Source organism: Tiliqua scincoides, chromosome 7 (genome assembly GCF_035046505.1).
Source record: "Tiliqua scincoides isolate rTilSci1 chromosome 7, rTilSci1.hap2, whole genome shotgun sequence".
NCBI classification, from domain to species: domain Eukaryota; kingdom Metazoa; phylum Chordata; class Lepidosauria; order Squamata; family Scincidae; genus Tiliqua; species Tiliqua scincoides.
The window spans coordinates 74,199,231-74,212,092 of NC_089827.1; the positions used below are offsets into that span (position 1 = coordinate 74,199,231).

Sequence of the window (12,862 nt, forward strand, 5' to 3'; positions counted from 1 at the left end):
GAAGAGCTTTCCGTCTGATCTGGTCCGGAGATAGATGCCTTCTGTTGCAGTTCCAAAGGCCTGCTTCAGCAGGACAGCGAAGAAAATCCCAAACAAGGTTGGTGCAAGAACACAGCCCTGCTTCACTCCGCTTCGGATGTCAAAAGGGTCTGATGTGGAGCCATCGAAGACAACAGTGCCCTTCATGTCCTTGTGGAAAGATCTGATGATGCTGAGGAGCCTGGGTGGACATCCAATCTTGGGGAGAATCTTGAAGAGGCCGTCTCTGCTGACCAGGTCGAAAGCCTTTGTGAGATCTATGAAGGCTATAAAGAGTGGCTGTCGTTGTTCCCTGCATTTCTCCTGCAGTTGTCTAAGGGAGAATACCATATCAGTGGTGGACCTGTTGGCTCGGAATCCACACTGCAATTCTGGATAGACGCTCTCTGCAAGTACCTGGAGCCCCTTTAGTACAACTCGGGCAAACAGCTTTCCTACAACGCTAAGGAGAGAGATGCCGCGGTAGTTGTTGCAGTCACCCCTGTCACCTTTGTTCTTGTACAGCGTGATGATGTTTGCATCCCTCATGTCTTGAGGTACTCCACCTTCTCTCCAGCAGAGACAGAGGATTTCATGCAGCTCAGTGACGATGATCTCTTTGCAGCATTTTAGGACTTCAGCAGGGATGCTGTCTTTTCCAGGTGCCTTGCCAAAGGCAAGGGAGTCCAATACGTATACATTTTAAAATAAAGAAGAACCTTCCCAAGCCTCCCAAGGAAAAAAAAATTCCTCCAAGGGTGCAATCCTACCCACACTTACCTGGGAATGAGCCCCATTGACTATCATTGCTAAAAGCATATACATAGTAAAAGTACAGCTCAGTAACATTTCCCCAAATGCAACAATCAGGTCTAATAAATTAAAAATAAAATACACATTGAAGTGAATGGGGACCCACCTGAGACTGGCTTGCAACCCACTTAGTGGGTCCCAACCCACAGTTGGAGAAACACTGGTCTAGAGAATGGCTTGGGAGTGCTTGGAATACTAAGCAGCCTATTCTGATGTTGCAATGACATCCATCACATCCTAAGCCTGTCCTGGCAACACCACATCAACAGTGCGCTCATGCCAGTGTAACAAGGGCCAAATAGCAGGCCTGCGGCAAAGCAATGCTCCAGTTTTGCGGAAGAATTAAAAGCAACTGCAATTTGCAGATTTTTCCAAGCTGGTTCATTTTTCAAGTATCTTAAAAGCCTGGTAGACTGCACGTCTGCAGAGGGACCCAAATGCTTGTATCCCTAGCACAACGCAACGCTAATTAGAAAGATTAATGAAGAACATTTGTAAGTGTGAAATATGTAATAGAATGTAAGACATTGGCTATTAAAATCTCAGTTGGTCAATTACAATAAGCTTTTATTAACTAATAAAATAGGAATGAATGCAAAGAAGAGCATAAATATATAATACTGTGCAGAATACCCACTACTCAAGCCAAAGAGGTTGCAGGAACTAAGGGCCTTGACTTGATGAAGGGATTTGGGAGAGGCTTTTCAGCATAAGAAAGAGCCCTGTTCGCAAGCACGATCAGCTTGTTCTTGAGGCTCTGTAACATTTACATCACTTGGTTGTCAGAGTGACAGTATTATCCCAGTAGTTGGAAGTGACTAAACAAAAGAATTCTTTTTTTCTGGAAGCCCAGAAAGCCAGTGGTCAGCCTTGGAATCTGCTTTCAATGTCAGTCCTCAGGGTTGAAATAGGAGACCCACCTGTTAGGAGAAGTCCACATTTGCAGCTTCATTTCTCTCATTCCTGAGTAGTAGATTTCTGAGGAAAAGCAAACTATCAGTTTGAATTTCAGCTGTTTTGGGTTGTGCATCAAGTACACAAGCATGCACAGAGAGAGAGAGAGAGAGAGAGAGAGAGAGAGAGAGAGAGAGAGCTGTTATTTTAAGAACATAAGAAAAGTCTACTAGATCATCAGACCATATACATCTAGTCCAGTGTTGCCCAATCTGTGGGTTGTGACCCACGAGTGGGTTGCAATCCAGTGTTTGTGGGTCATGGGACCGCTGTGACCAGGAAGCACACAACCAGGAAGTTGATACTGGGTCATGCCAGTGCACAACCTACATAGTTGGCCATGTTGCACTTCATTTCTCAAACTATGTGTTATGCCCCAGACCACCTTTCACTTCCTGGTCCAAAAATCAGCCCATGAACCTCCGTTGTATCATGATACACAGTTTGAGAAATGTGGTGTGATGCAGCCAAAGATGTGAGTCATGTGGGCCACTTCCGGGTCACACCTCATATTGCCCTGCAGATTCCTGGTTGCAGTGGGCCTGGGACCCACTGCAGACAACAAGGTGGGTCACGAAGGTAAGCAGTTTGGGAACTACTGATCTAGTCTAATATCTTGTTTCTAACAGTGACAGTATCGAAGAAGTCTACAAAGCAGAACATGAATATAACAATTCACCATTCTTTCTCCTCAGCATCTCATACTCAAAACTGAACCACTGCTAAACATGGAGATTTGACTTATCTGTGATGTGTAATAGTCATTGATGGGGTTTGCTACGGAATAACAGAACTAGAGGAAAGGGGAGGGAATAGGAAGGCTTCATATGTCATTGCGCATCTACTGTTGACTTGGTTTCCACAAGTTTATATATTTCATTCCGCACATGGTACTGGGTTTAATCTGCAAAAAGCCAAATTTCTGGCCGAAAGCTGATCAATGTTAGATGGATTTAGGGTGAAGGGGGATGCTAATACGCTAATACGCGCAAGTGAAAACAGTATAAAGTGTAAGGTTTTAGAAATATTAGGTGTACCGAGTCAGTTTTCAGTTATTCCACTAACAAATAAAGGCAGTGGGATCTTTTCTTAGAATTAGTTACAATGGCTAAGTGGACATCCCTGCTCAATCTTAAAGATGCAGAGCAAACTCTAAAGGCCAAAAAGAATTCATCTAGTGTTTACGCTCCTTTGGTTACGTCAAATGATTGATTACTCCTTACTCTGAGTCAGCCCTCCACAGCCACAGTTCTAACCTGGCATAAATCACAATAAAGTTTGCACCAATCTTATATTAGGTAGTACATGCCAGACTTTCCCCTTTATCCATAACTTTTTGTCCATGGCACAAAATACAAGGTTTCATTCCCCCCAATGCACTATGATTTTTTTTTTTTAAACTTACCCTCTGTCAAGTCTCATTTTACATTTAGGTGCATGGCTATTATGATCCTTAAACTTCAGCTCAAACAGGCTACAGGAAACAATTCAAAGAGTAAATTCTAATCACCTGTGTAAAAGTAATACAATGAATGCAGTAAACGAGGCATCAATGCACCATCAAAAAATGATTTTAAATGATAACATTCTAAATCTCTGGTACCAGATAATATGAATTTGGTACCAGATTAAGGGGCAGATTTATAGTTGCAAAAATGCACATTGGAGCAAAAAAATCAAAGCGTCATATATAGGGTAATGGGTTCTGAACTGTCTGTGACAGATCAGGAGGGAGATCTTGGGGTGCTGGTGGACAACTGAATGAAAGTGTCCACCCAATGTGCGGCGGCAGTGAAGAAGGCCATTGAGTAAAGGTATTGAGAATAAGATGGCTAATACTATAATGCCATTGTGTAAATCAATGGTAAGGCCACACTTGGAGTATTGTGTCCAGTTCTGGTTGCCGCATCTCAAGAAGGATATAGTGGAAATGGAAAAGATGCAGAGGAGAGTGACCAAAATGAGTACTGGGCTGGGGCACCTCCCTTATGCGGAATGGTTACAGCACTTAGGGCTCTCAAGTCTAGAAAAAAGGCACCTGAGAGGAGACATGATTGAAACATACAAAGTTTGTGCAGGGGATGGATAGAGGGGTGTTCTTTTCCCTCTCACACAACAGAACCAGGGGACAGCCACTTAAATTGAGAGAGTTAGGACAGACAATACAAAATATTTCTTTACCCAGTGTGTAATTAGTCTGTGGAACTCATTGCCACAGGGTGTGGTGATGGCATCTGGCCTGGATGCCTTTAAAAGGGGATTGGACAACTTTCTGGAGGAGAAGCCCATCACTGGTTACAAGCCATGATGGGTATGTGCAACCTCCAGATTTCAGAAGTAGGCTACCTCAGAATGCCAGATGCAAGGGAGGGCAGCAGGATGCAGGTCTCTTGCTGTTTTGTGTGCTCCCTGGGGCATTTGGTGGGCCACTGTGAGATACAGGAAACCGGACTAGATGGGACTTCGTTCTGATCCAGCAGGGCTTAGGTTCTTATGTTTAAAATGCACTGAATATAGTGGACATGCTGGGGGAAATGTGTGTACGTGTGTTTCACTCTGCCTTCGAAAGAAATGCATTCTAAAGAGAAGCAATTAGAAATCATTATGAGTATTTAATTTTATATTCTGACATTCTACCTAATGCTACTGGAATGAACACAAGTAATTAAACTCCCAGATGTGGAAAGGTCAAGGCCTCCATTCGATACTTATGTGTGGCGTTTGAGCAACACATCAAAGATAATTAAGAAATATAAGATGCTTTTTTTCAGAGGGTAGCTATAAGGACATCTGGTCAATTTTCAGAAATTAGAGACAGCTGCAAAGTTTAATAGTATTTAATATAAATTGGAGAAACATCCCAAAGAAAACTCTAATGGCTGTGACCCAGAGGCACATGGGTTTGTGAAATGCCCTTGCAGCAAAGACCCCCAAACTGTTTTTAAGCCCTCTACAACTTGGCAAAGAAATTGCGAAAGGAGAAAGACAACTAACGGCCCGTAGCTAATTAAATACTGCCTGTAGTGCGCAGAGCCACCAGCACAGACTCTGTTGTGTCCTGAGGGGTAGCTGGTGACCATGGATGTGCAGAGAGAGAAGCCAAAAAAGTGTTTCACTTACCCTCCTGTGCTCCCATATGGTCCCCAATGGGTCTAGTCAAACTTGCGACAACTATTTAGCTGGCGTAAGTTTGAGTCAAGCAAAGGGAATGTGTCAGGGACAAAATGGGGGTTTGGATTGCACTCTATACATCTCAGTTTACCACAGATTGAAGTCTAATTACAAAATTGCATTAAGAAGATATAACAATTAAATCCCAAATTAATGACATAGACCAGCAGTTTTCAACCACCGCGAGGCTGCCTCAGGTGAGCGCAGGATCAGAGGAGGCAGGCTGTGTGCGGGAGAAGCGGCTGCTTTGAGCCTCCCGCGGCAGGCAGCACAAGCAAGGGAGCAGCCAGGGAAAGGGCAGGCCGCGGCCGCTTTGCATCCCACGCAGCAGCTGAAGAGTCCGCTTGGAGCTTGCTCCTGCTACTGAGCACGACTCAGGCTGCAACCTGATCCTCACTTTCCTGGGAGCAAGCCCCGTTGGCTACTATGGGGCTTACTTCTCAGTAGACATGCATAGGGTTGGGCATGAAGGAGGTTGTTGCCTGCCTGCATGCTGATTGTCCAACCAGAGAAGCCCAGAGGAGCCAGGAGGTGGGAGCTGCGGAGTGAGTGAGAAGAGGGAGCCGGAAGCAGGCGAGTGAGTCTGCTGAGGCCCCCAACCTAAGGTTTCAGGGTCCCTGAAAATTCCTTTTCCTTGCCAGTTTGCCTGCAATTCCCCAAAGCGACCCTCCCTGCACTTTGGGGCTTTTAGAGGAGGGGTGCTGGGCCACAATCCTATCTACACTTTCCTGGGAGTAAGCTCCATTGACTATAATGGGGCTTTCTTCTGAGCAGGCATGCATAGGATTGTGCTCTGGGGGTGCTATCCCATCCACACTTACCTGGGAGTAAGTCCCATTGACTATAATGGGGCTTTCTTCTGAGCAGGCATGCATAGGATTGTGCTCTGGGGGTGCTATCCCATCCACACTTACCTGGGAGTAAGCCCCATTGACTATAATGGGATTTACTTCTGAGCAGGCATGCATAGGTTTGGGCTTTTGGTTGCACTCTTTTTTCTCAGATACACAAGCAGGCAATTGGCATTTCTCTCCTCTTCTCCCCCACCCTCCTTGCCCAGGAATATCCCCCCCCCCCCAAAAAAAATCTCACAATCACAGTTAGCAACTCGCTTACTGTCCCTCCCCTCACTTGTCAGCCCCTTCCAAAGATACAGAATCACTCCCTCACATTCTCTCTCTCCCCCACCCCCAGTTTAATCCTGCACTTGTTTCAGTCATGTCTCCTCACTGCCCCTCACCCACTGTGTGATCAGCCTGCCCTGTCTTTGCCAACACTTTCTGGCACTTTTGATAAGAATTTGAACATAGGATTTTTCCTCCTTTTCAGAAACCGCATATACTTCCCTCTCCATGCTTCTTGTCATTTTTTTTGTCATGTAATGATTTAATAGTATTAATTTTATTAATTCAAGATTAACTGTAATGTAGAGATTTAATGTAAGTAAAAAACTGGTAGTGTGCCTTGACAATTTTAGTGCCTTGTCAGTGTGCCGCAGGCTGAAAAAGATTGAAAATGGCTGATTTAGAGAATAGATTGGAATGGCTAGCTTGATGGTGAAAAAAGAATATGTGTAGATGTTACTACATGCTCTACAGATTTTGCTCCTCTCTGGTAGTGCGCCTTGACAATTTTAGTGCCTTGTCAGTGTGCCGCGAGCTGAAAAAGGTTGAAAAGGGCTGACATAGACTTATGTCTTGCTGGAGGAAATTGTTTTTGCTCCGTAGAGGTATCCTTATCATATCAGTGATCACGTACTTGAACACTAATTCATAAAGCATAGGGTAGTCATTTATGCTTTGTGTTCATGGAGAAAGCATGAAGAAAGCTTCTGGATTTCTCAGTAGTGCTGCTAGAGGGGTGCGATGACCCCAGGTGACGCACTTATGGGGGGGACACCACTACTTACGAAAATTGCATTGCCCCTCCATGGGAGGATATCCATCATAGGTTGTGGTATGCTGGCCTCCTGCACTGGTGATACAGACCCTAGTGACGCCACTGGTGTTTCTACAGATCGAGCTGTCTTGTCAACACTCCATACCATTGTTCTAGAGAAGCTACAATACCAATGCACTGAAACAATAGTTGTGAAAAAACAAACAGAGACAAGGAGATGCTTGTGTTGGTGATCCATCTTTCAAGCTTGACAAAACACTTCTTCAGGCAGAAAAGAAGAATTCTATGGGGCTTGTCTAACAACTCCGCGACTGGTTGTAGATTACGGGGATTGATTTAACTTATTTTTGACTCTATAGGTTTTCCTTCTCTTCGGTGGAAAACCCAATCACTTCATTTCCCTTGTATTGTAGAACAACTGTGTCTACCTCATTTCTCCGGAATGAGCTATCAGTCAAGTCATGCAAGAAGGAAGCATGTCAGCCGATGCTCGTCTCCATTAAATATTTGGTAAAGCAGAAAATATACTGTGCTCGTAATGCCAGATCTGATGTGAGGGAGGTAGCGGCGTCTGCAAGATTCTTTGCGTTCTCAGGCAGATTCATTCATCTCGAAGGGTACGAAACCAGCTTTATGTTTCAGTGTCTCAACTGCCAAATGAACAAAGAAAGAATCCAAAATTCAGCCCCATCTTGGGGAACACAGCTCACTCTGACAGGCGCATAAAAACGCACCACATGGAAATGATGTCGCGCAATCCATTTGTTAGCCCTTAAGGTGATACAAGGCCCTTTGTTGTTTAACTTGAAATACAGCATCGTATGTCTTTTGTCTGATACAACCAGCATCCAGGTAAAGAAAAGCACCTGTCAGGATCAAAGAGATATAAGGCTTTAAATTCTCTCCAATCAATAGGTTGTAATTACCAGCTTTTGCCAAACTAGTTAGGCCATCAAGAGTTTAGTTATAATTTTCCTGATTACAGCCAGTTGCTTTGATTTCCACTTTGGTTTCTAGAGCCAGAGTCCAATAAACCTGGTTTATTTAATTTAATTGTAATTGGTGGTTACTATTAGGGAGAATCATCGGTTGGACGTTTCTGAGAGAAAGGAAAGAAATTAACAAAACTGAAAGGCTGGCAGGTAACGAGGAAGGGAAAAATTGTTGTTCCCATTGGGTATATCGTCCAAGTGAACATAATGAGCCAGTAAGACGCTTGGGAAGCCTAAAGAATAAGGATGGATTGATACTTGTGAACAGGGAGGTTGCTTCTGTCAGGTTTTGCAACAGAAGCTATCAGCAGGCGCATGAAAAATAGTGATACATATTCCCACAGGTACAACTGACCAATCAGGCAGCTGGTGGAAAAGCTCATGGAGGCAGAAGACAATAGAAGGAGGATCAGGGTGATCCTGCAGCAAACAGGTCTTCCTAGATGAGGTGTAGCTGTTCATAGCACCTATACCTTTTTGCAGTGCTCTTTTTGTTAAAAAAAAAAAAAAAGTGCAGGAACTCACAACTTTTATTTATTTATTTATTTATTTATTTATTTATTTATTTATTTATTTGTAAACCATTTTTTATCAGAGAAATAAGTAATAAGATACAACTAGACGTAGTCAATAACTACACACGCACGTGCGCGCATCCATCCCGTGTGAGCTCCCTGATAGGAAAAGCACTCCTGCCACAGCTGGAGTGAAACACCCCATTTTTTTAGGTGGGGAGGTACTCCATTGGGCTATAGGAAACTCTCTCCATTGGGCTATAGGAAAGCCTATAGTTAAAGTGTTCAGAACTAATATACGTATAAGGTCTTGAGCCCAGCTGGTGGCCATCAGCGCCTCAAGTATTAGTTCCAAACATTTTGAGCCTAAGAGCTCTTATAGCTCAATGGCTAAAGTATTGGTCTATGGAGGGGTTCAAATCCCTATGAGGAATAATTTTTTTTTTTTTTTAGGTGGGGAGGTGCTCCATGGCTGCAAAATATAAAGGTTGGTTGCCATTTGCCAAAAGGGGGGCCAGTTGAGGCTGCAAAACTCCTCAAAGTTCAGTCCCAGGCAGGCTTTTTTTTTAAGTCCCAGGTAGGACTTAACCCACAGCCTCCAGCAGGGGGCTCACTCCAGGAGCTTAACTGTGGGCTGGGCTCAAGACCTTATATATTAGTTCTGAACACTTTAACAATAGGCTTTCCTATAGCCTAATGATGAGAGTGCTGGGCTGTGGAACACAAGGTTGGAGGTTCAAATCTCTCCCTAGTCAGCAGTGTGGGGCGGGTGGTGCAGGCAGGGAAAAAGGTGGGGGCAGGGAGGAGAGAAAAAAGGGGGCGGGGCGGTACAGGCAAGGAAAAAAGGTGGGGCAGGAGGAGGGGGGAAAAAGGTGCCGGAACGCCGTTCCGGTGCGTTCCATTACAAAAAAAGCCCTGCCTTTTTGAAGGGCTGTGGTCAAACTATGCTACAGAGAACATATGCTTCTCTGTGTGTTTTTCTTCTTTGTATATAAACAGAACATTGGGAATGTCCGAAACAGTAGTATAGCTAGAGGGGGTGCAGAGCACTAAGTTTTGCAGGAAGCCTCACCACGCCATGCAAGCAGCCCCTCCCCTTAGGAGCAATTCCGGGCAGTGGGGCACAAAATGGAGGCTTTCGCCCAGAAGGTCTCCTTGCAATGCCCCCTGCAATGTTTTTGGTCTGGCGGCCCAGAATGGCTCCAAATTCAGATGAAGATGCATCCAAGCTGTGGTACAGTCAGTCTTGGTTCAAGATCTAGTCAACTGGTGTCCTCCACAACAGAGGGGAGGGTGCAATTTTTGTTTAAATTCCGTTTCAACCAAATAAAATTTGCTTAAATAAACTCAACTCAGGGCCCAACCCTATCCAACTTTCCAGCCCTGAGGTAAGGGAACAAGTATTCCCTTACCTTGACGAGGCCTCTGTGACAGCCCACCACTACCGCAGGAAGGACCGGTTCCTTTGGAATTGGCTGAACCAGTGCTGGAAAGTTGGGTAGGATTGGGTCCTCAATCTTGCATGTTTGGGTGCAGCTCTGAGTACTTCGCTTTGACCATCCTGAATTTATCTTCCATTGTGCACAATCAATTGGATTTCCAGACAGGCCTTATTTTTAAAGCTGTGGACTCTAGGCCAGAACCCCAAAGCCTTCTAATAGGCATTCTTCATTTCTCACACCGTAGATCCAATTAACTGTATTGTGGTGAAGTGAACAGGGCTTTGAGCTTCAAAGTGGGAATCCCAAGTACAAACCCCAACTAATATGTGAAGCGAAGTCAGTGGAGACGGACGAGTCACAGGCTAATCTAATTTGCAGGTTTATTGTGAGAATAAAATGACGCTTTGCGGCCCTGTGGGAAAGGATAGCATGCTAATGATTCAAAGAAATTTTTCAAAGAATCCGCTTGAACCACTTCTTCAGTGCGCCTTGTTTGGTCGCGTTTACGTAGCGACATGAACAAAAACCCTTATGAATTTGAAAGGTAAGGAAATGTCAAAATAAAGAAATGGATCTGGTTGGTCACATTTCACCACCATGGTCCTCTAAGGGATTTGCTGTTGTCCATCAGTGTAAACATGATGTTTGTCAAAAGATCAGAAAGATGTCATGCCCTGGATATTGGTACAGTTAATTCTCGTTATCCACTGGGGTGAGGTTCCTGAACAACCCAGCAGGTATGGAAACTATGATTACTGAATCATTAACCCTGTGGGATTAATGGAGTTAGGTCCCATGGACCCTCTATGCCTCTATGACTCTCAAACTGGAGACCACTGTGCAACGGAAAAGGTGTCCCTGGCGTGACTTATGCTTACCATTCCACTGGGGACCCATCCTTCCTTGCCACTGATCTCCCCCAACTGAGCTCTAGCTCGCCACTCCTGCCCAGAAATCCAGGCACAGTGGCTGCTGGGGTGACAAAACTTGGAAGCAATGGGCCGGAGCTCAGTTTGGGGGAATTCAGAAGTGGGGGAAGACGGTTCCCCCGCAGAATGTTAAGCAACATTCACACAAGGGAGGGAAAAGGCAGAGCACCGGATCCAGCCCGTGGGACAGGGTCTGGAGAGCCCTACTCTATGCTATACTGCACACAGGCAATCAGTCTCTCTCCAGGTGCTTAGAAAGGCTTGACTCCCTTCCCCCTTCCCCGGGAGCCCAGCGCAGGGAAAGAATGGAGGAGGTGATAATGACTTGCATTCTTTCACATGCTCAGGGGGAAGGGAGGGGTCGCTTGCCTGGGAGTGAAGCCATTCTAAGTACCTGGAGAGAGAATGATTGATGGATTATCTACCGGCTGCCTTCTGCCCCATTAACGAGGCTATTGTTAAACAACTATTTTCCTTTGATTTGAAGGACCCTTCTCATCACATTGAGATAAAACCTCAGGTGAAAAATCCGTGGATGATTAGGTTATACCTTTACAGCTTTTTTTTTTTTTTTAAAGTACACCTTTAAAGTTTCAGTGGTCCAAAAATTGCAGCCTGAGCCGGCTGTGGTGCCACAAAGCATTTAGGGGAGCTACTGGCTGATACAAGGCATTCTGGGGCACTGCCAATGCTTGAGTGGCTGCAGAATAGTATCAGAATGGCAGTGGATAGCTTCGGAAGGGTGGGGATAACTTCAAAACGGCCACTGCAGATACAGAATGGCCCCATGGATAGCTTGGAAATGGCTAGAAGTGTCTACAAATGTGTTCAGGATGACTACAGATAGCTGAGAACAGGCAACCGATGGTGCGGCGGTACAAACGGTGATCCCACAGATAAGAGAATCTGCAGGAACTTGTGGTTCTTGCGCAGTACACCTTGCAAACGACTTGGGTTGCGTATTCAACAGTGTACATTACTCCACGACACCTTGAGAGCTTTTGTCTACTCTTTCCTGTGGCGAAAAAATATCTCGATGTCAGCACGTTGCAGGAGAGAGAGGCCTCGTCACAAGCTAGAGAATCAGCGTGCGCTTCCGAACAAACGATGTGCAAGCAGCATTATTGAAATGAGGAGCTCCGAATGCTGCTGACGCCTCCGTAATTACCAAGCACTGCAAGGGTTATCATCACACACCAACCACGTGAAGCCGTCATCATCTAGCACTTCTAAATGCTGCTGATTTGTCAATTAATATAGCCACCGATCAGGCCTGCATGGAGTAGGGGAAAATAATAGCCTTGAAATCCTTGTTCTTTTTTCTCTGTTCATCCTGTTCTGCCAAGATATATGATGTGAAGGAGCTCTTGCACCTGAAAACGCATCACATGCTTCATGTCTTTTCTGCAGGTTTATAATTCTATCAGTCGAATCACATCCAGGCAAATTATCTGACTAACAGGGACCTCAGGGAAACAATCGCTTCTCTTCTCTTTGTGGAATCAGGTCTGATTTTGAGGCAGAGGGGATGGCTCAATTTTTATAACCTACCCAAAATCAAATTTGAAACAAAGAAGCTACTATGTTCAGCTAAGAGGTCCATGTCACGCTCAGCGCAATCCTGTCTTGGGCTGGAACAGACAAGCCAGGAGGCATCCACTGTATCCAACACAAGATTGGTGACAGCAACTGTTACCCTGCACATGCCCAATCTTGTCTGATCTTGGAAGCTAAGCAGGGTCAGGCCTGGTTAGTACTTGGATGGGAGACCGCCTGGGAATACTGGGTGCTGTAGGCTTACACCATAGTCTTTCGAGACTGAAGGTTGCCAACCATTGGGGTCTGAAGTGACTCAGCCAGAGGCAAGGGGAAACTCTTCCCCTTACCCCTGGGTAAGTCACCACAACCCCAATGGGTTTCCTTGGATGAGCCACCGCAGGAGGTGGCACAGGTCTGAGGAGAACAGAGCGGCTTCAAGTCGCTCTGTTCTGCTCAGGGAACGGAGTTGGGATTCAGCATAATTTCTGGGTCCCAGCCCCACCTTCCACCCACCCACCCCCTGGAACACCCTTAGCCCGCCCTCCCCCTGCCCTGGAATGCCTCCCTCCTGCCTCCTCCCTGCCCTCCCG

The 12,862-nt window shown here is 45.4% G+C and overlaps 1 pseudogene; it reads left to right on the forward strand.

Moving 5' to 3' along the window:
* Window positions 1-12,411: 12,411 nt before the first annotated feature.
* LOC136658074 (5S ribosomal RNA) lies at window positions 12,412-12,531 on the forward strand (annotated as a pseudogene).
* The last annotated feature ends 331 nt before the right edge of the window (window positions 12,532-12,862 follow it).